The sequence below is a fragment of the Heloderma suspectum genome, chromosome 7, assembly GCF_057233095.1.
Source record: "Heloderma suspectum isolate Gila_16-S chromosome 7, 16-S_ref, whole genome shotgun sequence".
Lineage (NCBI taxonomy): Eukaryota > Metazoa > Chordata > Lepidosauria > Squamata > Helodermatidae > Heloderma > Heloderma suspectum.
Genome location: NC_139464.1, coordinates 104,971,976 through 104,999,525, shown reverse-complemented (window position 1 = coordinate 104,999,525; position 27,550 = coordinate 104,971,976). Strand labels below are relative to the sequence as shown.

The window sequence follows — 27,550 nt, the reverse complement described above, 5'->3', positions numbered from 1 at the left end:
AGGAGGAACTACAGTTGCACTTCATAGTAAGAGAAAGACATACCTGGCATTCTTTGGCATTAACAGCCAAAGCTTAATAGCAAGTAGGGATTTAAACCAATCTCTCTTGTCCAAGTAAAATACTCTATCCACTATCTGACACTGTCTCTAGCTGCACATGCAATACTGAAGTTTGGACCCATGAGAAGCTGGCATTGTGGTCATTCATTTTATGAAAGAAATTAAAACTACCACAGCCTTATCTAGCAGCCAGCACATAAATCAACAGTGGTGCAAATAGCTTTCAAAGCGCCATAATTTGCTCTTGCTCAAAATTTCAGATTTTGGATTAAAAGACTTTGTGCTTCTGGGTGTTCTCTCTCTCTCTCTCTCTCACACACACACACGGGTTGCACTCGTTAACTTCAACTTGTGCCTCCTCCACTTTCTTCTTCGTTATGTGTGTCTAGATACTATTCTGCACAACTGCTTTAATTATCTCATTTATGTAAGCTTTCAGATTGGTTGGGTATGGGTATATTTTAGAACAAGCAGTTCATTGTGTAATCATTTTCGGTATGCCCAAGACACACACATTTGGTCTGCCTTCAAACATAACCCTGTTCTTTTAACAGACCAACAACTTCTCCAGACCAACTCATCTTTAAAATGTTTATATCCTGTCTTTAAGCAAAACAAATTCCAAAGTGGCTCCCTGCCCACCCTAGAACAAAACAAGAGGACTGCTTACTCCAGCAGGTAAGAAGGGATTCTGGATTAAAGGAATGGAGAAGCCCAATTGCATAGTTCTTTCTAGCTGATGGTCTGCTCAAGAAACCTGCTTACAGCCCAACTATCATATTTACATCACTTTAGAACACCATTTCTCATTCCGTATAATAAAGTTAGGCTATGCAACTTTTTAGCTGTATATAGTATCACATGGTTTTACCTCGCTGCTGCATTCCCTTACAAACTTTACTACATTTAAGAAACCATCAGCTGCTCTTGCTTCATCCTCATTTGAAATCTTATTTCTGTTTGTTGTCAAACTTTGTTGCTATAAAGACACTTCCGCTGTTGATGATACGCTGTTACCATCTCTGACTTTACTATCTCTGATGGTCGTAGAACATAGAAACAGCTAAATGAGCTTACATATGAGATGACTGAATTATTGTGCAAAAAGGGTATTCTCCTCACTCCAAATGTTCTAAATCCAAGATTGCCACCTAGCAGGCTGCATGTGGCCTCCAGCTCCTGAAGCAATTTTATCTGCCACCTACGAAATTTTAATCAAGGTACACACACACACACCGCCCAACCTGACCACTGCTTCAAGTTTAAGCTACTTGTATCCCACACTTAGATCTTGTTGGGAGGCGGGTGGGTCTATTTCTGGGATTTTCTAGGGGTGAAAAGACATTCTGCACAACTATGGTGGTAGGTTGTGTGGGGAGAATATACTCCCAGAAGAACCCTTTTTAGGAATTAGATCTTTTATTTGCCAGGACAGATAATATAGCTATATTCTATTTTATCTTTATAACTTCATCCTATAAAGTAAGAAAGACCACCCACTGGGCTTATACCAGAGCAGAGATTTGAAGTTAGTTTTCACACCTAAATCTAACCACAAATCCAAAGACCACTCAGTACACAGGCCTCTTGAACTTAGCTTCAGGCTGGAGAACTTCCCCAATAAATCTATGCTGCTTTGCTTCCAGATTTGAAAGGGAAAGCTATCATGCATAGTAACAGTGTGTGGTCCTCCATTAAGGAGGTGAAAAAGTAGTGGTATCTCTGTGATTTGAATGGACAGACAGAAATTCAACAGGTGGAACTTCTCAACCTTTTTTGATGTGGTAATAAGAAAAGCTGCACCTCCCAAGTTTCTGCCTACAGCAATTAGAGTAGAGGAAAGGTCTCTACACTTTAGAAAAATGGTGGCGAGTGTTTCTGTACAGCTGTAGATTCTGTAGTTGCTAATAGCCAATATACTTCCTCAAATTTTCCCTCCAGTCATGTGAGAGACAGAGCAGATGATAATGAATTGTGAATGGAGGGTACCCTTCAGTCAACATACATTTTGGAACATTTATAAAACACAACAGGAAGGACAGCTTTCTTGAAACTACCCAAACTAGCCTGCTTCTTGTTTTCTCAAAAAAACAAAAACAAACAAAAAAAAACTTCTTTCAAAAGGAAATTCCCTCAACACGTAACAAAAATCTATACCAAACAAAATGTCCATCTCTATGAACTCCATGTCAGTTTCTGAAAACCCAGTAGGAGAGATTAGATTCCCACCCACCCACTCTCAACCACTGAAAACAAAGCCAAGAAAACCAGAATGTTGCTATTCTTATTCCCTTTTATGTAAATCATATTACATTATACTCCAGGGAAAACCGGACAAATGTTTCATACTGCCTACTTTAAGTCCTTGTTTTCCATTTCTACCACAGTGTCATGGGTATATATACCCAAGTACCAAGGGAAGTTCTGGGAGAGAGCGGAGGACAGGAAGGCCTGGCGTGCTATGGCCCATGGGGTCACGAAGAGTCGGACACGACTGAACAACAACAACAACCAAGTGAAATTCAGCAAATGTTTAGCCCAAGTTTTCTTTCAAGTGGTGGAATAAATTAGAGTTGAGCTATTTTGAGATAGCCTGTGTTAAGTATTTTTAAACAGAAACCTGATCAAATCAAATCTTAACGCGAAAGAGGCAATTAAAAAAAATAAAGATAAGCCCAGACATGTATATAACAAGGCACACATCACTCAATTTTTCATAAAAACATCAAATTTACACCACTTGTGGAGTTAATATACAATGCTAATTTCAGATAGTGGGGCATGTGATGTTGTGTGCGTGCACGCATAGCTGATTTGAGCATGGCTGACAATGGTGGTGTTTGCATGTGAATGGTTAAGCCAGGATTCTGGTTAAGCCAGCTTTCAGTCCTCTTTGACTCCTCCCACTAGGAGCTAAACAAAACAGAAAGGAGTTTTAGTACACAGGTGGCCAACCCACCCCCTTTACCAATTTTATGAGAGCCCATTGAGCCCCATCCATTTCTCTCCACTGTCCAGCTGATCAGCCATCAGCCGGGCAGTGGCAAACAAGGTGCTGGATGGAGGCTGTGTATGAGAGAGAGAAAGGGTGAATACGTGTCTCTGCCTGTCCTGGCCCCAGGATTCCCTAGCCACCAAAGCTGCCCTCCACCCAAAAATGGTTGCCACCACACTGGTTCAGCACATCATCCGAGGCAGAGATCCTGGCTTGTTGCACCTTGAACACTAAACAATTGGTATAGTGGATTTTAGAAGTCACTATTTAAAAAGGAAAAACAGCCACATAGGAGCTGCCCTATATATTTGTGAGCTGAAAGTTGGGGTTAAGCACTATGGTCTGTACTGGCTTCTCATCTCTCACTTTCTCTGAAAACAGGCAGTCACACAATTTCCTACATGAAACTTAGATCTCCTCCATAAGAATTACCTGGTCACTATGGGAGCCAAAAGGATGAATTTAAAGTTTTGCAATATACCATGTATTTAGCATGTGTTTTGTAAGCAACTTAGGTTCTGTAACAGATGCAACTTGCCCTAATATTTTCATCATTCATATAGCACTATCATAGTACAAGGGGACAGGTCTCTTCCCCAAAGAGCTTACAATCTAAAATATGACACGGGAGAAACAGAGGAAAGGGGGCAGGGTAAACAGGGTAAGGGTATGCACTGTTTCACCTAGATGTGCTTAGGCTTGGATACAGCTTAAGTTTCAGTAAGGCAGGAGTGGGCACAAGGAAGATCTCCAGATGTTTTGGACTCTCAACCTCAAGAAGTTCCTGCCAGCATAGCCAATTGTCAGGAATGTTGGGAGTGAAGTCCAAAAGACCTAGAGATCCCCTTTCTGCCCACCCCTGCAGTAGAGTATGGGAACTAGGCAGCTCAACTAAAGGCTTTACAGAAAAGGTGTGTTTTGAGGAGGAATTTGAAGGAAGAGCTTGAATCCTGCAAGTTAGTTCAAAGCGCAGGGGGCAGCAACTTTTGAGGGAGCAGAACACCTTCAGCCAGATATGAATATTTGTCCCAAGAACGTCTAGGATGATCATGCAAAATAGGAATTTATGTCATATCAAGCCCTACACTTGGGGGCACTTCTACAGGCTCGAACAAGTAGCTGATATGGGACAATTTCCAAGCTTTGTTCTATCTTCACCCTGCAGGGGCAGGGACTATTTCCTACACACACCATACAACTGTCATCAATTCAGACTGCGACTGACAATATAAATTTTTTTGAAAACTTGCATTATGTCTGTTCACTGGTTAAGAAGGTGTAGCATGGAAGGAAAACCATGAATTTTCATTCTTGCAGCTGGTTTATACCAGCAAGCCAGCTACTTATTTTTTCCATACATTCTCTCCTCTATATGGTTTTGTATCCCTCTTTGGGATTTTATAATAAAAAGCAGGCAATAAATTTCATAAAGCAACTAAATTACAGTGGTGCAGATAGATAATTTTATACTCTGGACTTCACAGCCTTACAGAGATCTCTGCCCAATGGTAATGTGCATTATTTCAAAATGTGGTAGCAGGTTCTCAGGGTTCCAGCCAGCCTGGCCTTCTGCCACAACACTCCATTCCATTCGCCTCCCCCCTGGTTTCCTCCCCAACATGCACATACACACGTGTACAAAGGTAAATGGAGAAATTCATCCTGCAAGTGCAGATACTTATACTATTGGTTCTTGCTTGCCACAGCTGCTCAGCCAGCCTCTGGCAACTGTGACAAACCGAGCTTCCTCCCAACCCTGGTGCTGCAGGAGAAAAAGATGATCCATGCCTCCTCCACAGCCTCAAAGTGAGGCAGAAGCCTGGAATGTATTTTGATTCAATGATGTCTCTGTGCTTGCCAGGAGGAAGGTATTCAGCGCACCCAGAAAGTGCAAAGACGAGATGATACACCTATGTCTCCCACCTCCAGCTCTGAGCTACAGTGCGGGAAGCAGTGATGCATGGGCGTCTGTGTTTGCAGGGTGCTCCAAGGGCTCAGCAGGCACAGAATCAAAGCAAGACTCCATGCAAAGTTACAGCAGACAACAGGGTGCAAGAGCTTGTTTTTTCACTGCGTGGACCCCCTGCCCCCCAAGCCAGCTGACAAGATTACACACAGCAAAAAAGTTATAAAAATAAAAACTATGAGAGTAAAATTATAAAATGGTAGAAAAATGGTTGTTTTCTTGTTGCTTGGAGAGAAAAAGATCACTGACCCTAAAAGGCAAGCACACACATTTTACCTGGTGCAGAAAGTCATAGAAGTATGTGCCAGGCAAACAGCCCTGAGGGCATTCTAAAGACAGGGTAGTGCCAGTGAGAGACCTGTTTTCTGGTCACCAGCCACCTCATCTTCGTAGGCGAGGGCCCCTGAAAGGTCTCTCCAGATGATCTTCCCATATGAACCTGCCCACTTGTTAATAAGCAGTCCTTTGAGATAACAGTGCAGTCAGGCTCCATGTCACAGTATGTTTGAGGGCTAGCACACTACATAATGTGTAAATTGGACCTAGATCCACTGATAAAAGCCAATCTGGGCATAGCTGTCAAGATAAATGGCTCAGTTAGATGTCAGGCCAGCATGAACTGAAAATCATGGCTGCTATGGGCTTAAAAGGATCACAGATAGACATTAGGTTTAGAAGTATTCTGTGTGGTAATGCAGACAAGGCCTATCAATTACAACTGAAAACCCATCTACACACCAACTCAGCTCTATCAGAAAGTGTTTGTATACTAAATATGCATTATTGCTGGTGAACAAGTATACTAGTAAGTAAGTAGTCTGTATTTATACTAACCTGGTTAGATTCTGTATTGTACAAAAAAACCCCTATGAAATGCAAACCAAATGAACTTAAAGCAGGCAAGATAGAGAGAAAGGGAAGCCATTTCTGTAGCACTGCCAAATTCTCAAACTGCAGGACAGACTATCAGGCCAGAGGCACTATTCACCCTGGACTTCTGGGCAGAAGTCTGGGCCCTTGCAGCATAGAGGGCACTCAAATAATTCCAAGGGACTGGTGGCAGCATCTGCTTTAGAAGTAACAGTTCAGCAACGGCAGGAACTGGCCCAGAGGTACTCTGGGAAATTAAGGTGGTGGAGGAAATCCTTTTTAGCAAGCTTGCTTAGTTGGGCAGCACATCTTCACATGACTTTTTTTAGGAAGGAGAAAGAGGAGCTCCTTCCCTTCCCAACACGATCTAGTATGCAGCAGGGTGGGGAGCACAGCACCACTAGGGTGACCACCTCCTTCCTTTCCAAACAGCTTAGGGGAAGGAGATTCCCTTCCTTTTTCTTTCTGCAACAGTTGTGGAGTAGCAGTAAAGCACCTGGTCTACCAGCCCTGTATACCACACAATTGTTTTTGTTTTTAAAGAAAAAAGAACACCCTTCTTGGAACTGACTGGTATTTTGGGAATGGGGAGGAAAGCAACCTGTGTCTGTAGACAGGGAGAAAGTTCACTGAACAAAGCACGGCCAGGAACTTCGGAGGGGACAGGACAGGGCCCTCCAGACCTAGCAGCACCACTGTATCAGACATCAATCACAATCTACAACGCAGTTACACCTGATGAATATATTTCCACAAAAGCCGCCCAAGACACATCCTGATCTTAAAGCAATTCTCCCAAAATAGTGTCTTCTCTAGCCAGTGTTTACATTTTTAATTTTTTTTACAAAAAATGAGGGCTCCATCCCATCTCAAGGGCACATTTCACATTCCCAAGTTAGCCCTCTCTCCACTTGCTTATCCCACCCTGTTCACTGTGAAGACAGTTTTAAAGTTCTAGCTCTATAAACAACAGTTTTCATGTTGTTGGCCCAACATCAGCACCAATGATGATGTTGGGACATTTGTTTTCAATGTGTTCCTTCCAACCACAGTCTAGAAGACTATTAGGCCCAACTCGGGCATTTAGAGTAAGAAGTTTAAAATGTAGGCTATACTCCTTTGATAACTGCAGTAAGCAGACAGAAAAACCTAAAAAATACATCTTGTGGGAAAGCTACAATATTAGAAAACAGCAGATCTGTTTAGCTAAAAGCATCCATATCTCAAAAACTGGCCCATTTGAAATGGACCAAATTGAACATTCTTGGACTCAAAATGATCAGAAGGTTTCAGAAAAGAGTTTTAGATAGGATTTAATACCTAGAAGTGTTATTTTGTACTTTCTGCATGTTAATCAAGGAGCATGCCCTGCAACTTTCAGCTTTTTATTCTAAATGCCTGGATCAAATAATTTCACTGGACTATATAACTACCTTTACTTGGAAAACAAAGCACAGATTACTTATTAACGTTCCACTTTTTATTTCTAGCGTCCACAATGAATGGTGAGATAAAGAACAATTTTGCTCATAAATGATACAGCACAAATCCTACCATATTTAAGGTTCATTTACTATTGCACTACAGTTTGACTACAGCCACATACTTTACTCCAACTCTGTTCTCTGTTAATAACTCAAAAAATCATCCACTTTGAGCTCCACTCACAGAAGCCTGCACCATTTGTTAATAGATACTACAAGGTTGTTGGCATCACGTTCACTATTGGGTTGACAAATGGGTGGTACGTCTATATTTTGGTAAATTTGTGATGTCCACCCACAACTGAAATTGTAGTAACCAACTCAGGAACTGAGTTGTCAGCATGAACAGAACTTATTTGTATTACACACTGTAAGCCACTCCTGATTAGAAAGACTTCTTCCTTTTATGGAGCATACATTTGAGGGAATGTCTAGCACAGCCTTCCCAACCTGATACCCTCCAAATTCTTTGGACTACAACTCCCATCACCCCCAGCCACCATGGCAAATAGTCAGGGATGGTGGGAGTTACTGTCCAAAACATCCAAACAACACCAGGTTGGAGAAGGCTGCTCCAATGTGGAAACACAAATGAGTATCGATAGTACACTCCATTGTCAAGGACTTTCTCTTGTACGTGATTTCATCACATATTCTTTTAATCAGGAGTCTAAGGATTTCATGAACAAAAGACCTGTCCAAGACCACTCACAGAAGTGGGTTCGAATATCTTGCCTTATGATTTGTGCTGCTGGTTCTACTACTCTACTGCTTTCTTTTTGGATGTCACCTTTTCTGTCATTGTATCATTTCTCTGCAAGAACCTTGTGAGCAAGCTCAAAGCAACTCAACCTTTCCATACCACTTCTATCACCGACTCTCCAAAATGTGCCTGCAGCTTCCTTTTCAAATGCTGTTCCAAGTGTGGAGACTATGACAAGTTCAATTTTTGCATAATGGCTATCAGCTCACTTATGTATCAAAATTCACCATTATTTTCTAGGTACTTGCCTAGCTGTTGGAAACTGAACACCTTGCCTGGATGACTGAAGTATGCATAGCAATGATAGTCGTAGTATCCTTCAGCCGCAACCCAGTCTATTATGCTGTCCATCCAAAACTGACCAGTGCAACCCCACTTGCCACTATGCTTCTCAGTCATGAAATAAACTATCATACCAAGGATTCTTACTTCACTACAGGGCCTTTTGCTGGTCTGGATGACTGTACAAGGCTGCGTCACTTACTAGCTCTCCACAAAAGAAGCACTATTACTGAAAAAAAAAAAAAAAAGAATTTGGGAGAGTTGATCAATATTTTTTTCCAGAGGCTTTGGGGTTGTACTTCTTGGTTCTGTCATATATCAAGTATATTCTTTGCAGCACTTGACATTGACTCCAGCTCTTTCCTATCCTTCTAGTATGGTTCAAAATACCATCTGCTTTAGACTGAAATTCCTGTTTCTATTCCTTTTAACAATAATTGTTTTGCTATTCTCTAAGCCAGGGATAGACAACCTGGTACCCCACGGACATTTTAGACAACTTTCATAATCTAATCATGGTCTATACTGGCTGGGGCTTATAGGAGTCGTAGTCCAAAAGATCTGGAGGGCACTAGGTTGTGTAGCTCTGCTCCAAGCTTCCCCCCACCCCCGGACAAACATAGTAGAGACTCTATGATGATCAGTGATTAGACATATTTATCCAGCTATATTTATTTCTCTGCTGTATCAGAAACTGCGGCCTCTACCAATAAATAGACACATCATTAGTGCCTGGTGCATAACGCTATGGGTATATTATATCATTATATTTTGGAGTTTAGTCACTTCAGGGAATACGGGTGCTTGTAGCTAAACAGAGACACCTGCCTTTTCCAAAATGGTGGCTTCCCCCTGCCCCCAACACGGTATTTTTGGAGTGTGCAAGTTTGTCATGGCTATAAAAGCAGCATATTCTACCATTCTTAGCTTTTTATTCTAGATATCCAGTTCAAGTGTTAATCTTACTGGACAAATAAGCAGGCATCAAGAACATGCTTATTGATAAGAATAACTTTAAACAATCAAGACTTCAAGCTAGGTGTAACTGCGATTCTGATGCTGTGCTCTTGACTCTACCAACAAGATGTAGTTCTATTCAGAAAGGTAAAAATAAAGTTGAGTAAGTTTTTACCAGAATCTAGTTGTTTAGGCTCCAGAGATCAAACAATTAAAACAGCCACTATCACCTTACTACCAACTGAAGCCATCATGTACTTTAGGGTAGGATGGGCCTGTAACATACAAGATTTAAACTACAACTACATAAAGGTTAGTAATCAGCTTGATTTCCAGGGAGAGGGGCAGAAGAGAATAAACTGGCAGATCTGAGGTTGGGTTCTCTTGATAAAGTGAAGGTCATATATAAAGTTAATTTTACATATGGAGAAAAGCTGTTGAAAGGCTAGCCACCATCTGTCTACCACTAGATGGGAAGCTGGATTTGTTAACTTGATGTTTTATAATTATCAGTGTTGTTTTTCTCAGGAAAAAAAGTTAAGCTTCAAGTACAATCCCATGTTAAAGTTATTTCTACCGTGTTCTAACAGTGTGAGAAGAAGAGGCCATTGTGCAGTTGTGGTTAGTGATCATATTTTGCCAGGCACCAATTCAATTATTTTACAATTCAGTTGTTTTTAAATACAATCAGTGTAACTGCCCATCTATTAAGACTTGAGGATCATGAATTAAATTAAAAACCTACCAAGTTGCAAGATGCTGATGCAACTAAAAGTCTATGTCTACAAGAGTAAATATGTTGCCCAGTTATGTACATAATTTTCAGGTATCCATGGAATAAAGGCTCTCTGATGATATCTTTCCAATTCAAGCTGGCTATTGATTGCAAGCTGAAAACCTAAACTGGAGACTAGCAATACAATGAAATTAAGCCACTAGGTTCTATCCCCAACCATAACTTACATAATTTAGATTAACATATCCTAAACAATAGTTCCAAGCCAATACTTGAAAAATATGGATGTTTAGATATATATAAAAATATTATACTGAAACAGTATTTCAAACATTCACCTAACAAGGGTTGAGATGAATGCAGCACAGCAACAATAACTACATGCAGTACTAATTAATATTCAGGACTAGAAGACTGTCGATGTTAATTTCTACTTTTTAAAAAGCACCCAACTGCGAATAATTTTTCCAGCCCTCAATATCAGTAGTTATTAAAACAGCCACACTACATCTGAATATTATCAAGTGAGTTTAGTTTGATGGGTTACAAATACGCATTATCACCTGAGGTAGTGTAGAAGTTTGACTTTAAAAGTCTGGCATTAAAATAATGTTGGCTACAAAGTAATAGACATCTCCTTTACCCCACCCTTGAGCCTAAACACCTAGGAAGGCAAGGAATTCCTCAGCGGCGGGGGGGGGGGGTGTCTCCTGCAAAGCTACTGGAATATGCACAAGGGCAGATGCACCGCTAAGAATCAAAACTTCAGCGACCAGGTTCCTCCTCAGGTATCCAACTCAAGGTACTTTAAACGAGCCGCATCTTCTCTGCAAGGAGTGGATAAAGCAGGGGGGGAAAACCCACCAAGACAAAAGAATTTGTTACGCTTCTCCACCGTAACGAGCTGTTAACTGAAAGGGGGCGAAAGATATATTACAATTCACGTCGTGGCCAACTGGGTAAACGTAATCTCCCCTGAATGTTTGGGTCCCCAAACGGGGTGAGCGTAAAACAGAGCCGAGCTGGGCGAGCCTCCTCATGGCCCAACCGAGCCCGCTGTGTTTACTCCCAGGTTCAGCGCACGCCGGTTTGCAGCCTTGGCCCCACAAACGCAACCGCTCGGCGCGGCGGGCGCTCGGCCCGGCATCCGACTCCCTCCTCCTCCCAGAAGCCTGGGGCGTCACGAGGCTCGCGCTCCCGCTCCCCCCCCCCGGGGTGGGAAGGAGCGAGAACTTTCCCTCGCAGGAAGCCTGATGCAGACGTGGGGGGGGGGGGGAGCCTCTCCCGAAACAGTTCCGCCCCGCCGCCCGGGGGTGGGGGGAGAAGGGATGGCGATACGCGGCGAAACGCTTCCCAGAAGAGCTGCTGCAGGCTAGCGCGGGGAGGGCGTGCGTGCGTGCGAGCGAAAGAGGACGGGAATCAACGCAGCAATTGTTCCGACCGCACGGAAGGGGGCTCCCCCCGGCCAGCAAAACCGCCACGGCCGCCGCCTCTTCCAGAGCCAGCTTGGTGCGCGGCCAGGCCCCACACAAGAATGCAACGCGGTCACATGACCCCCGGCGGACGTGCAGCTCCCTTCCCTCACCAGGGACACCTTGCGCCATCTTGAACTGACGCAGTTACAGCCGCCGACAGAATGCTGCCGCCGGCCGGCCGGCCGGCCGTCCTCCTCGGCGTTCTTCCCCCACACCCCCGGTCCAGCCCGAGGCCCCCCGCCCTGCCTCTTCATCACGCCGCCTTTAACCGCCTCTTCCGAGCAGCCTCCCCGCACCCCCACCTTCTCACCCAGTTGCTGGCATCATGGCGCCCGTTTTCTCCCTTTGCACCAGCCACCCCCGACAGCTCTCCCAGCCCTGCCCAGCAGCGGCGTCTCCCCTACTGCAGGATGATGTCAGCGTCTGCCAATCCGAGCGCGCCTCCGTGGCCCGTCCCGAGAGCCGATTGGCTCCCCCGTCACCATCGCCCTTCCCCCACCTCCGCCTGATTCAGGGCGCTCTCCGCGGTTCGCTGCGGAGAAACGGCCGCGGCAGGGAGGGGGGAAGGGCAGGAGGGGAGAAAGGGGGGAAAAAAACCACCACACAACACGACAATTACCAGCCACACCGAGACGGCAGTCGCCGTTTCATACTACAACAGGCAGAACCCCCGACGAGCAGCCCCGCCAAGCGTCCTCTAAAGAGGGAAGAAAATATAGACGCACACCGGGATTAGACGTGGGGAACAAAAACAATAAAAACATCCACACACTCCACCATGGTCACAAGACATTTAATCGCCCTCCCTTTCTCACCCCTCTGCATACTCAGTGCCCCATTACAGCCGCCTTCCGTGGGTCCAGTCGGGCAGCGGGCAGAGCCTCGTCCACCTCAGCGTCTTCCTCCTACGGCAGCACCACGAGCCCCTACAGACTCTCTCGGTGCCCAAGCAAGGCGGGTTTGGGGGTGAGCTGCTAGATCTAGCCTGCCCCTAACTTCCTCCTCCTGCCACTCGGCTGTCTCGGCTCCATCAAGGCAAAACCAGAGCCGCCAGCCCAGCTTTTATCCGGCGCCCCGAGTTTGCGCACTGAAGGAGGCTCACTCAGCCCCCGGTGGGCGTCGAACGAAACCCCGGCCCGCCTCCCCTCCCTCGCTCGGCTCTGGCTGGAAGCGTTAGGATCGGGCGGCCGGGAATCTAGGTCGGCGTGCGAGCAAGAGGCAGGCGCCAGCGAGGGAGGAGGGAGAAGCGGGGGAGGAGCGCTTGGCGTGGCCGGGGAGGCGGCCGAGCTCGTCATGCATCGCCGCCGCTTCTCACTGGCCCGCAGCGGACCCGCGCGCGCGCGCCCGCCCGCTCGCCTCCTCCCTCCTTCGGTGGTCCCGAGCGAGCGCTGCACGCGAAGCGGAAAGCGCTGTCACGCGTTGCCCCCCGGGCCGGGGCGATTCTTGTTCTCGGCGAGGGGCGCTCCTAAATCCCCAGAAAAGGGCGCTTTCCTCCGCGGTGGCAACTATCCGAGGAAGTGGGCTTGGGGTATCCCGTCCACGCGCGCCTGGCGAGGGGCCACCGATCGACGAAGCCGCCTTCGCTCGGACGTCGCGGGCTGGTGCGGCAGGAGACCCAGCTGGCTGAACCGAGCCCCCCGCGGCCCTTGCAGGCATTGGGCTGGAATCCTGCGCACGTTTACGAGCAAGCGGGCCCCGTCGAGTGGCTCTCAAACGCCAAGGGCATTTTCCGGCCACGCCGCCTGCAAGCTAACGTTTCGCTCTCTGCAGTTCCATTGGCGCACAGACAGATAGCTACGCCAGTAGACCAGAGAGAAGCCTTTTCACAGGCGACTCAGGCCACGGGTAGTGGCGCCAACGGCACTAGGCTACTTTGAGTAGCGCCTCTCTCTCCGCTCTCAAGCATATACACGGAGCGGGCCGGTGGCAACATTTACTCACCCTTTCTTACACAGCCACTCATGCAGCATCCGCTCGGGACGCTGCCTTGCCCTGTCCCTCCCCCGCAGTCTGAAAGCTGGAGATCTGCATGGGCACCGCGCACACCGAAGCCAAACAACTTTCTCCCCCGGCCGGGCGCCTCCTCCATCTCCTCCCGGCAGCCCAAGCAGTTCCCTAGCGCACAACACCCGCTCCTTCGTCCTGAGCGGCGCCTCTTTCTCGACGGGGGAGGGGGAGGGGGAGCCCGCCTTCCCTCCCGCTCCCTAGCCCGGCTTTTACAAAATGGACCCGAAGGCGGGCGTCCATGCACGGGCGCAAGCGGAGCTCCAGCCCACAAGCAAAATGGCGGCTGTTTGGCTTCGCCCTGGTAACCCTGCCCCTGCCAGGCGGGCCGGCGAACCCCGTGCAGCGGGAGGAAGGGAGGGGGGAGTCGACGCCATTTTCCCGGAGAGAGGCAGTGACATAGTAGGGAGCGTAGGCGGCTGCGAGGAGGGAGACACGGGAGCAAGAGCAGCAGTGGCGGCCGCGGCAGCAGTGGCAGTTAGGGGGTCGTGCAGAGGTCCTAAGGCAAAGGCCCCTCTTACCTGCTCCCCGCGGGGCTTTGTGCAGCGAGCAACCTTCGGGGTCCCTGCTGTTGGCCCTCCCCCCTTTCCCACAGGCTGCTGAGGGCTACGTCCTGTTCAGATTAGGGACATCCGCAGTGGGACTGTTGCATTGTTTTGGTTGGGATAAGAGGGGGGCTCAGTTAAGGGGGTGCTGCTGCCTGGCCTGTGATCATTACAGGTGAGTCTGCCATTATTGTCATTATTTGTTATGCTTGCCATGCCCTGTGAGGAGTGCCTGAGGGGAAAGGGGGGGAACCTTTTAAAAAGAAAGGTTAAAAGTGGCGGAGCATCTCATGATTCCTGGCGTATGTACGGGTTTATTGCGATCACCGCTCTCTTCCTTCCCACCCTCTTCCGAATTGTGGCTGTTCTTCTTTCCCTCCGGATTTTCGCCTCATCGTCCTGGGGGGGCTGACTTAAAAAGGAAAGGGAGTCGCTCTATCTTGTGAATATGGCGCGCTACTGTAACTGGCGGAGCGGAGGGCTTCTTTTTTTTTTTCTCGGTGGCAGTTACGCCAGCCTTGATGCTGAAGAAAGAAATTGCGAGGACGTTGTTACGCGACAAAACTCCGCTTTTCTGTAGATCTCCGATTTAAGGAACAGACCTGGGATTTTAAAGACGTGAAAAGGTTGATAATCGAGTTTTATGAAGATACCTTCGGGAGCGTATTCTGTGCACCTCGCCTGTATACATTCCTGTTTTGTGGAGCTGATATGGCTCGTTATGGGCCTAATCTTCCTTCCCCGCACCCCCACCTCGTTTACCTTCCATCTTCTTATTTCCCTGATCTGTGGTTGTAATACCGGCAAACGGTGAACACTTCTAAAGACTTTCTGTGGCCATTTAAAAGGGGGGTGGTGGCAGGGGGGGATTATCCCAGCTCCCCATCTTTAAAATTAGTGCTACGAGGTTATATTTATAATCATCTCTGTGTTATAGTTCACCCTTCCGATCAGTGCTCGCATTCCTTGAGCGACGGAAATAAAACCTCTTTCTTGAAAAGAGTTGCTGGAACAGACCCTATTGCTGCAGACACGGGGGAGGAGAAACAAACGGTCCACTGTGTAGTACTAAATAGGGTGGAAGAAACGTAATATAGTCCAATTAGAAAGGTCCCGTACTTCTCAGTACTCAATCATCGAGGAATGTGCGGTGATGGTTCCCAATTCACACAGACCACTCTTTAAAACACTTCATTTATAATAAACCATCTGAATGTAAGTGTTTTCGCCTCAGTTTATTTAGGCTACCGTTAAAGAGGTTAACAATTGAACGCTATATTTTTTTCTTAAATTATATTTAAGAGGAATTTAAAATAATGTCCGGAAACCTAGATGAACTACAAAGAATGTTGGCCGGCTCACGTTATACTTCTGAAGTTACTTTCGATAAAAGTGGAGTAAAAACTGTAATTTCCCTCTTTTGTCCTTTAGAGATTCTAAAAATGGCGGCCCCAGGCTGATGTTGTGGTAATCTAATCAGCTCGGGTCCTCCACACCCCATGCAGTGCATTTGTCTGCAGCACGTTATAGGCTTAATATGCTTAAATGAAATAAGGCTGTCGTCTTCAAATCGTGAACAAAACATGTCTCGTCTTTACTACGATTAAAATGCTGTGTTCCAGCTGATTAATTTTATTGGTTATTTGTGTGAAAGGCAAATCAGTCTTCCTAGGGGAGGGGAAAGATGACGGACTCGTGTAGCTGCTGTGGTTGTGTGTGTATGTTTGAAGTGAGTTCATATGCATGCCATATTAATCTTTTTACTTTTGTTTTTAAAATGGTGGACAAGCTCCTCTCTGCCTGTTAATCTAGATATGTGGTATACTGTTTATTATTGGCATAAAAACAATATGAAAAAGAAAATTTAAAGCAACCATTTCTTAACATGGCATTTCAATCGAGATTGTGATGGCACTGTCAAGCAAAATAATTTCTAATCTATTAATAGTCTGTTGCTATTGGACAAATATTTCCATGGTTCCTCCCCCCGCAAGGAATTATACAGACAGATTTAAAACTTGTCTGTCCATCCCCCTCACTTTTGGATCTAAAGGTTACATGCCTTGTAACTTTTCTGCAGGCATTTTTTCTTATGCATATGAAATTTGTATCTCTGTGAAAAAATGATATTTCTTAAGGTGCTAATTGCCATCGACAAATGACTAGTGACTTATTTAAAAGACCAATAACAAGCTGTTAAGCCTCCCCCCCCCCGCACTCCCCTTCCAAATAAAGGATGTGTTCCTAGTCTCTCGAATGCACTTGAGAGCAACATGTTTCGATCAAAGTTTCAGTTCCTTATTTTTTATTATTTTGCCTTTTGAATGCATTGAGGCCCAAGTTTAAACTCTGGGATCTCCTTGGAATCTTCTGGATTTTAAAAAACCCAATGAGAAATATTATTTTAGCAATAGATTTCCCCCCCCCCTTCATTTTCTGACAGTGTTAATTTACGTATGCTAACTTTCACTGTTTTGCATCATCGGCAACCTATTTCTTAAGTGTGTGAGAGGAACAAAGTATGCATTACAAAGCTGTTCATGTATGGCTTCAATATGTTGTGAGGCCTAGAATACAGTGGCTTAAGTGTGGTGTCATGTATTAATTGTCCAAGAATACTAATCTTGTCAGAGCTATTGCCATTTTAATTATATGTATATATCCTATGGCATAGTCTCATAAATTTGGAACAAACTTATCTATGTAAAGGTATTGAATGTGCCTTGATTACAGAGATTGTTTAGGTGTTCATATTTTCATTCAGATCTTACATTTGTAATCCTCATTGAATTTCTGTGTATGCCTAAAAATAAAAGGTTTTATTTTGCTACTTATGATGGCAACATTTGATTTGACCCAAATGGGATTCCAACACTAACTTTCCAGAATGGTCTAATTACTCCTTGTTGCCAACTTTGAACTGTTTAGTGAAGGAAGCCATGAGTAGAATTTTATGTTTGTTCAGAACTCATCTGTCAACGGAATCTCTTCATATAGAATAGAAGCCATTTTAAGGCCTTTGTTCTACATTGTTCTAATCTTCGCTGTAGGCAATGTTGCATCCCCGCTAATGGGTATTCCCAAATCTTCCATTTGGGAATTATTAATCTAACAGCTTCAACCTATGCATACTTACTCAGAAATAAGTCCCATTTTGATCAGTGGGCTTACTCCCAACTGTTAATAGAATTGTAGCTTGTGCAACCCTATGCTTGTCTACTCATAAATATGTTTCACTGAATTCAGTGGGACTTACTCCCAGGTAAGTATGCTTAGGATTGCAGCCAAAAGGATATTTGTACTACAGATGTGATCCTTTGAGTTAGAAATTCGCCTTCAGTGAGGTCAGAATCTGGCCTCTTCCTGAGTTCCTGTCTCTGATTCAGTGGTTGGGTGGCAGTCTTCTCACTGGAGATGTTTCTAAGGCAGAGATTGGGTATTATGATGGTGACTAATATTTCATCAGATGAAAAATGTAAGCTTTAGTAGATTTTTTTTTAAAAGAGAAAAAACTATAGACAGGCATCGAGTTCAAGGGGGTGATACAGCAGTCTCCCAAGTGTATTAAAACATGCAGTTAAGGCCTTAAATACAAAAGTATACTAAAATATACTGAAGAATTGCAAGAACTATTTGGCTACATGTGACAATAGCCAGAGGTCTGGAGAAAATACAGCTCTAGTGTTGGTCATTCTGATATGTATTTAATGAACCATGTTGTGTATTTTAACATGCTGGGGGTCATAGCAGTAGGATTTAATAAAGTATTTATTACATGGCTCATAATATTTGTTTCCACATAGGGAAATACAGTAATATATCTCAATTGCCAAGCAATCCTGTGCATGTTTACTCAGAAGTCCTACGATGTTCAGTGGGGCTTACTCCCAGGTAAGTGTGTATAGGATTGCAGTCTTGGTCTTTTACGTAACACTCTCCTTTTTTCAACCTGTAGAAATGCAAAATATGACATAGATCTCAGAAAATAAAATATTTTATTTTACTACATAGGAAATTATGTTCTTATTTCTAATATTCTCCAAAAAGTGCAGACATTCTTTGATCTGAGCTTTGGCTGAAATACGTTTTCGTACCATAACTGACATCCTGGTAGTTTGTGGGAAATCCAGAAACATTCAAGTGGATGAGCTTTGGTTGAATTCTGAGACTTATTTTGAGAACTAAACTTATTTTAATAAATGCTGAATGATGGCGAACTATGAAATAGAATAAATGGAACAAACTAAAAATTCATTAATATGTTTTCTCTACATGGCTTCTAGAGCAGGGGTGGGCAGAAGGTAGATTGGGATCTACTGGGTGATTTGCAGTTGATTGTCAAGGGTTTCCAGTTCCAAATTGTTTGACAATAGCAACAATAAAAAGGCACCCCCTCCCCCAAATTAAGGCTGTTTAAACTAAGAACATTGGGGAGGAAAAGTAGGAATTGGGGGTGTGTGTGCAAAGACTATAAATTGGTAGTGAAAATAATTTCTGGACTGAACATGTGCTCAGAGGTGACCTGTTCTTTAATTCTAGATGTATGCCATCCCTCCTTAGCCATTATTTTGCACCTGATGGATCTCAGGATTCTAGTAAAAGAACAAAGTAGATTCCACAAGCCTGAAATCTGTCTACTCCTGCTATAGAGAAGATGTAGAAGAATATATCTATACCACGTTACTTGAATTCTTGTGCATCAGCTAACTAATCATGGGCTGATCCAAAGGTTCTCTTGTACTCATGAGATGAGCTATTCTTCACCGAAGTCTTCTGTGAGTGGAAGGGTTCCTTCTTTCCATGAGCAGAACAGAACTCTTGGATCCAACCTATGAATGTAAGATTCCCACTGTGTGCCATTAGTCCTCAAGCTTTTGACCAAAACAATACCTCAAATAGAATTTCTATGTTATTTATAGTGCAGTTGATCCACAATAAATTGAATTATTATTTCTGTTGGGGATAAAATTAATCTATGAACTATTGTACATTGTCTCCTGAGAACGCAGCCGAAATGCTAAATTTTAATTAGTCTGTGATGTAATGGAAGACAGAAGTTTCTCGCTAAGTAAATTACATGTTCAAAATTCTGAGCATCTCGCCATTCAGCCTACCCCAACCTGATGCCCTCCAGATGTTTTGACCTACAACTCCCAGCACTCTTGACCATTGGCCCTGCTGGCTGGGGCTCATGTAGTGTTGGCTTTAAGCCATAGTTCATTGTGCTGTATGACTCCTACGCTTTGTAGTTGCTGCTTTTTTCAATGCCTTGTAACCTGTAAGAACATACATGTGTGCTTATCTCTACATTTGTGAATAGTTTTGTTGTTGTGCATTCAGAATTTTTGCTTTACTTGATTTTAAAACTAACCTTGTGTGCATGTTTTGTATCAGGTCTTGATATCTAATAAGGTTCAGAGCATGTGGACCAAATAAGTTATTTGTTAAACACCCACTTCATATCTTGAAAACTTATGTTGAAGGGATGTTATGCTCTGCATGTTGGACTGGAGGTGGGGAAACTATTGCTGTTTTCCTCACTGATATAAATGGGGATGTATAGTTCCTGTTCTTTTGAATTGTAATGAAATAATGGCATGCTTTAGCAGGAGTGAACATTACTTCAAGCAGGGCATAGCCTCAAAAATACACGTTTAGAACCCAGATTTCTTTTATTCACTTGATACGTAAAAAGCATGTTTTGATTCACAAATTCTAATTCTGTGATTGTTTTAAAAAAGCTCTGGTTTCTGTGTGGTGGTTTGTCATGAAATCAGACTTTCTATAATTGTAGAACTAAAATATGCAAATATTTGGATTTAGGAAGAAACCGTCTATCCTACTATTTATCAGATTTAAGTATATGGAGAAGGTAGTTAACTTTTGGGGAAGCTTTTGTGTGCATGCTTTATAACTGAAACTACCGTGGGCAGTATCCAAGTCGATATTAGCACTAATGTAAACTATGTTGTGCTAGCATAAGGGATCTTATGTTTGCTCAAAGACAACAAACGCTATTGCCGTTGTGCTAGAGGTCTTTATGCTCATGCAACGTAATTTACATTAGCGCTAGTGCCAACCTGGGACACTGCCTATTATTTTCTATGTGTTTGAGATATTTTAAACTAGAATAATATAATACAACTTGCAACATCACAACTCAAATTGGTAAAGGCCTTTCACAGGACATTTGATGTGGATCAATAGGAGTGCAGTTATTTGGAACATTGAAAGCCCAATGGACCCTTCCTTAAAGAGCTCAAACCTAGCAGCTGATGTCTGGTGACTGCAGACCTGTTTTTGGCCAGTCTCATGTGTTTTGTGAGAATGTTCAGTCTTCCATATTATCCTGTCCAGAGAAGGGGGAAAACTTAGGGGAAAGTCTGAGGTTGCAATCTTAACTAGGGAGTAAGCTCAATTTCACACAGTGGGACTTATTTCTGCGTAAATATGGATAAGACTGCACTGTAGATGCAGGTTTCTCTTAGAAAGATGTTGTTGTACTTGTACTGATCAGATGTGCATCAGATGTTACAGAGAATGAAAAAGAAAGGCAGGTCTGTGTGTTAAGGTGCTTACAATATAAAATGGGTGGGGTCGATGGCAGTTGGGATCCAATAATATCTGGAGAGCCACAGTTTCCCCACCCCTAAGCTAAAAGTTGACTTGAATTGATGAAGGAGGGAGGTGGGGAATGAGGGTAATGGGAAGAATATGTCTTTAGTTCAGTTAGGCTTAGTTTCAGTAGAGAACAAAACTTAAGTACCAAGCTTCTTCCAGTTAACATAGCACTTGTACATACTGTTATTTATTACATATCTATACTGCCCAATAGCCAAAGTTCTCTAGATGGTTTATTAAAGATTAAAACCTTAAAAATACAATCTAAAACAAACCATTTTCGTACAAAAACAATTAAAGACAATCAACAGTGGAAATCTCGGGACCAGTTAAAATCTTACCATATGCTGTCAAATGCCTGGGAGTAGAAGAAAGTCTTAACTTGGTGCTGAAAGGATGGCAATGTTAGCACCAGGCGGACCTCACTGGGGATAGTGTTCCATAATCAGGGGCGCTCTCCTTTGTTGCCATCCTCTGAACCTCCAGCGGAGGAGGAGGTGGCGGCACCTAGTGGAGGGCCTCAGATGATGATCATAGTGTACGGGTAGGCTCCATAAACTGCAGCTTCCAAACAGTGTTCGAGGCCAGCCCCATGTAGGGTATATTGCAGTAATCTGACTTGGAGGTTACCAGAGCACAGATTACTGAGGCCAGGTTATCCCTGTCCAGTTAGGGGCATAGCTGGGCTACCAACTGAAGCTGGTAGAAGGCACTCCATGCCACTGAGGCCACCTGAGTCTCCAAAGACAAAGATGACTCAAGAAGAATCCCCAAGCTATGAAGGTGCTTCTTCAGGGAGAGTGCAACCCCATCTAGAACAGGTTGAGCACCCTCCATCTGGTCAGAACATAAATAGGAACTGCAAGAAAAATGGATGAAGGGAAAGCCATCAGAAAGTGGGTTAGATGAAAATGGCAGGAAATAGTAGTTAAGGAGAGGTTGGTAGCTGTCCAGAGAAGTCTTGCCTACTGGCTAATAGCTACTAATATTATTTCCTTCCAAAATGAAAGTTGGAATTCTTGGGATGTCAAATTCTGCCCCAGAAGCACTATTCCTATTGTTGCATGGTAAACTCAAAGAAATATAGAAGAATATACCCAAGGCTGTATTGCTCTGCAGATCCTCAGCCTTTCTGCTTAGAAAACAAATGTCTATTATCTTAAAACCTTGACAGCTTTTATTGCTTTAAATACCCCAACTGTGTTCTAGAAGTAGAATAAAGCTTAATTGTAGTGAGGTGCTGTAGATGCTTTACTATTTGAAAAAGTTATTCACTCTGTATTTTTATTGCTGTTCATTGGAGCTCTTGGTATTGTGAAAGGGTACACAGAATATTTCTGTTCACTTTCTGAAAAATATATTCTTAATATGCCAACTTTAAAACCAGTGTTTTGGCACAGAGTTCCATGACTTCTTAGTCAGATTCATTAGATTTTGCTGCAGTACATGGTATCAATTATAAGATTATTATTTTTACATTGTTAAGGAGGTATGCCTGCTTCACTTTTCTTCTCTACCCCTGCCCTTAGTTTTCTTTATTCTGTTCTGGGGAGGGGTAGAGACTGTGAAGGAGCAAAGTAAAGGTACACATCTTTACTATGGGGAACTCAACCTATGGGAAAGTCAACTGAAGGGAGCTAACTGTCTTATGTAAAATACTGTCTAGTTCCAGGCTCTTCCTCTCCCCCCGCCCCCCTTACCATAGCAGCTTATAAGCTAAGGGTACTGCTGGCCTGATCTCTGGTGTGTTGAACTGATACTACTGCACATTGTTAGACTGTGTTACTGCAACTTCCAGCCCAGCAAGGATTATTTGACACAAGGAGCCCATAGAATCCTCTCTGAAGTTATAAAGATGCTGACTCTGGCCTGGCTCTTCAATCAGAGCAACCTTTTGCATGCTGATTCTCTGCTGAGCTGTCTGCCTGCCTGCCTCCAGAGCCCCAGGCCTAATGTCTATCTGCGAAGTTTTCTGTTTAGCCATGGGGAGGGATGAGAATAGGAAGGGAAGGGGGATGCATACAACATTAAGAAGTAAAACAGGAATGAGGGAATAAAAGATTAATGAGCCTTGGTTGATACCCTCTTCCAGTAAAACTGAATATTTTTCTCAGTGACATATATTACACAGAATTCTTAGCTGGAAATGCTTGACTGTAGTGTGCACATGTATTATTAGTATCTAGTACTCCAAAAACACAAGAGAAATAAAATGGCAATAAACGCTGCAGAGTGCAGATATCAATTTAGGATACTTTTTTAAATATCAAAAAGCAAAGTAGGACAGTACTGAATAACTGCTTCCCTTAGATATCATCAAAACAGCCTTAAAATCTGACACAAAATGAATAGGAGTCATGTGTAATAAATATGTGAAATAGAGACACAACAGTAAATTAATTCTTGATCCTTCCAAGTAATATTTTGTGAAGGGAAATGCAGAAAAGAAATGTTATACTCATATGCAATTATTTTATCATTTGAGATTCTCAAAGGTGGTGTCCAGTAAATGAAGGGGGTAAATGGAAGGGGCTGTAGAAACCAGCTTATTTTACTGTTTCTCATGTTGCAATATGGAGTAAAAGTTACAGGGTTGGCTATTTTAATTCTTTTGTATTTTTTGCATTTTTATTATCCTAACCTCTCTGCCTTAACTTCTAATTTAATGGTGGTGTTTTTGCTATTGAATCTCTTGTTCCCCTATTTTACAAGAGAGAGGAAAGCTGTCTTTCCCCCAAATTTTAAAAAACAAATACATTAAGGATGCAATCATATGCATGTTTAGACAGAAAAAAATTCCTACAACTCCCAGCATTCTCTTACCAAACATGCTTGCTGGGGAATGCTGGGAGTTGTAGGAATTTTCTATCTAAACATGCATAGGATTGCACCCTAAAGTTAACAGCTTCTAATGAATGTTCCAGTTCAGATGAACACTGCAGGTCCGGTAAATAAACAGTACTCTGTATCTGAAGTGTTTGTTCTTTCCTGATGGCAGTCATAAGTGCATTTCTGTTGGTGATCCTCCTGACTCCCAACATAACTCTACAAGTGCTTCAGATTCTTTTTTTTTGTCAGCGCAATGGTTCAATTAAGAGTTAAAGACCATTGCAATGAAAGATAATTGGATTTGTATGTAGCTGTCCTTTGGTTCTCTTTTTTGATACTGTATTCCAACCCTTGGAACAGCACCATACAGAGACTTTGAATGTCCTTGATATACATTAGTGTTTTTTGTTCAAGGGAATCCTGGACTTCTTTAGAAGCTTATTGGGGTTCCTTAGTGAGAAGATGATGATGGACAAGCTTCCTTGAAAAGACAGTTGAGAAAAGTGTACTATTACTAATTTCTTCTGTAACTCTTAAGTCACAGAACAGCGTTGAGCACATTCTACAGTGAATTCTCAGTTCATGTGGGCAGTGGAAAGCCTAATGGGTCTGGCTGGTTCCTAGTATAAATTAAGAGTTTGTCCTAGAATGTGCCCCAGAATCTTCTGCAACACACATCTTTGGCAGATGCATAGGAATTCCTTGGCAGACAAATGGATGTGACAAGGCTTCCTGGGAGTAAAAAGTCTGGAAAACACTAATAGAAATGAAAGGTTGGAATAACTGCATGTTTCCAGATTCTATAGTGTGATTACTGGCATCAGATAATAGAGGATTTAGCTCATTTTCAGAATGAAGATGAATGTGGCTAAAGTCAGGCTAACTCAAAGTCTTCTCCAACATACTTGACTTAATCTGGAACTATCAGCTTGACAACAGAGAATGTGGGAGACTTCATGTGAATTACCTTTAATTGGTGTTGCCCACCAATATAAATGAAATGCTTGGCGCTAAGTGAAGAACTTGTGATCTGTACTTGAATTCATTGGCCAGTTCCAACATAACACTAAACCATGGTTTAGCATTATGTACACGAGCAGTGTCAAACCTCGGGGTTGAGCACTGACCCCACTCCCACTATATGGCACATGCAAGAAAAGGAGCTCCTGTTTCATTTGAATGTAGGAAACTCTGGGTTGTTTCAACTACGATTAGTTCCTAAAAGTCAGGATCAAGCTGTGATATTATCCTGCCTTTTTCACTAACCATAATTTCAACAAACCAGAGTTCTCTGAAATTTAATGCAGTGGGGAACCCTAGTTAGTTTAAAAATTGAGGTGGATGCTTGTGATTTGGTTTCTTAACAACAGTTTCCTGTGATGTCTGAACTGGGAAAGTGGTTTAAGGGATACCAGCAAACTAGGACATCCCTTCCTGAAGTTTTACAATCTAAATGGACAAGATGCAAGAAGGAAAGAGGTAGGATGGGGAATGAGATAAAACTAGTGGTGGTTGAGAACAGGAAAAGGGGTTCTCAAGCTATCCAGGAAGGTGAAAGAAACTTGTCAACAAGGCCTCATTTCTTCTGTCCTCTCCCCCTCCCTCAGAATTGCTCTGAATGGCTCCAGTCAAAATGACACTGATAAAGGGAGAGTGTCTGATACATACAAAGTGAGTAAGAAAAAGAGAGATTATGGCTGCATTCAGAAATATAATCTAAATTGTGGTTTAGGTGATCAGGAATGAGTTGTAGTAAGCCATGAATTAATGTGCTCCCCTTCCCCTCCTTTAAATGAGGGAGTGAGTAAAGATCATCTACAAACTGGGGGATCTGTGGCTTGTTCTAACCAAAGTTAGTTAAAACAAATTATGATCAGACTGTGGTTTCATATCCTGGTTTGATAATGAAGTTTGATTAGAACAAACCACAGTTCCCCAGGTTTGTACACGATGGGGAGTTGCAGTTTATTTTAAAGTGAAATCTGAAATTTTCACTCTCCTCCTTGTGTGCAAAGGAGGTGTAGGGGGAGGAGGTGTGTGCGCCCAAGTCTTACTGCAGCTAGTTCACAATCTGAACTAGGCCATTCCCAAACCATGTTTTGGATGATTGGGAAGAAGCCCTGTACTTGCATGCTTGTACCTCCCCTCTTCCCCTAATCCACTTAGCTTAATGGATAACTTTCTAGTTCAATTAAACCATAGTTTGCTGTTAATCTGAGTCAGAAAACTATAGTTTGAGCAAGCCCTCCAAACAAGGATTGCAAACCATGGTTGATAATTCTAGTTATATTTTAGCTAAATAAACACCTAATTCCTTATTTTATGGGAAATTGTCTAATTTAAAGATATTGCTGTCAGAAAATGGTTATGTTGACACTGTGTGTGACTTTCAATAATAAGTATGAACAGTGGTAACCAGCCAAATACCAATACCTTCAGGGATGTAGGGCAAATATGTTTTTTTTCTATTTGCTGTCATTTAAAATATTGTAGCTTCTGGGGAAAGCTCAGCCCAAGCCAAGCTGACCGAAAGCCCAGAATATCCTTTTCTGCTGGATTCTACCAGTAATAATTAGTGATAGGTGAACTTACCCCAACAGAAATCTTAATTTGCTCACCAGGATCCAATTTCCTTTGTCCAGTCTTGGATGACAGTTCTCCACTATTCTAAATTCTCATGTTGTATATGCGAACTGCTACATAAGCACAGGGTTCCACCTTGGATGCCTGCCAGCCACCCAGGCTGTATCACTCCCCTCCCAACCTCTTATTCTTTGAAAAGCCATGTGTGCACCACACATAGCAAGCACGGCTGTCTTCAGAGATAGCATTTCAGCCTGGCAGCACTTCCTGGAAAGCCCATGTGACCATCCCATGTGACAATCCCATGTGACACACCCTGGTGTGATCATATGACCATTTAGGGCATGCCTTTTGGGCTGAAACACTATCCATGAAGGCAACCGTGCTGCTACAAGCACAAAAGGAGGTTTTCTGAAGTAGCAAAATCTTCAGAAAAGCTTTTTTTCTGGCTTAAAGGACTGATCAAAAGACATGCAGACTGTGTAGGGGCTTGTCATCAATCCTGATTTGAATAACGAAGTTTGTTGGATAGCCATCCAAACATGGCACACATATGAGTGTTTTGAACATTGCAGATTCAACTTAAGAGCCAATCTAATTTCAGATTTCGCTGGCATCACTAGTAATAATCGTTAGTGCTTTTATAATCCTTTTTGGGTGTTCAGAACATTTCACATACAGTATCTCAATTATCATTACAGCTGTTCTGTAAAGTAGACTGGTATCACTACTCCCGTATTGCAGGTAGGCAAGGGGTTGAGCCTGGGAAGATAGTGGCTTGCGGAAGGTCATCCATTGAGTTCACCAGTGAAGTAAGATTTGAACTAGGAATGTCCCAGTTCATAACACACACTCTTAGCCACATAATACCAGCTATTTTGTAGATAGTGGAATGGGCATGATGGCAGATAGTATAAACTGGGATGTGTTAGGTTAATGTAGATTAAAGTACTAAATTAATATAAATAATATTGTTGATATAAGTAATAAGTTATTGTAGTAGTTTGAGTAGTTCCTCTTCCCCCTGGGCTAAATAGTGAAAGTGTATGGTAATGACTGCATATATTATTTCTAAGGTGTGTTTGTCACTCCTTCAGTTGATTTTAGAATAATAAAGTTATGTTTCAGAAAGATATTGAGGCTAGTTCAGAATAGATCTTTGCTTTTCATGATGACGTTCGATACTACATGCAGTGAATATTGCATGATTTTTTGGTATGATTGAGCTAATGTGGGTAAAAAGACTTACTAGTGCTAGCTTTTAACTGAAGTAGTCTCTCTTGATGATAGGATTTCTGTGTTCAAATGTTAGCTATAGTTTTAGAAATTCAAAGCAAAATGAATTCTGGAGGGAGCAATCCCATGTCCCCTAGACTGCGT

General features: G+C 43.1%; 1 protein-coding gene across 7 annotated transcripts in view; it reads left to right on the top strand.

Moving 5' to 3' along the window:
* The first annotated feature begins 13,985 nt into the window (after positions 1-13,985).
* The window catches only part of KMT2E (lysine methyltransferase 2E (inactive)), a 76,282-nt gene continuing 62,717 nt past the window's right edge, over positions 13,986-27,550 (top strand). For all 7 annotated transcript variants that reach the window (XM_084811458.1, XM_084811457.1, XM_084811454.1 and 4 more), the window contains exon 1: positions 13,986-14,312. The gene's annotated coding sequence lies outside the window, so the exon portion shown is untranslated. The remainder of the gene's footprint in view (positions 14,313-27,550) is intronic.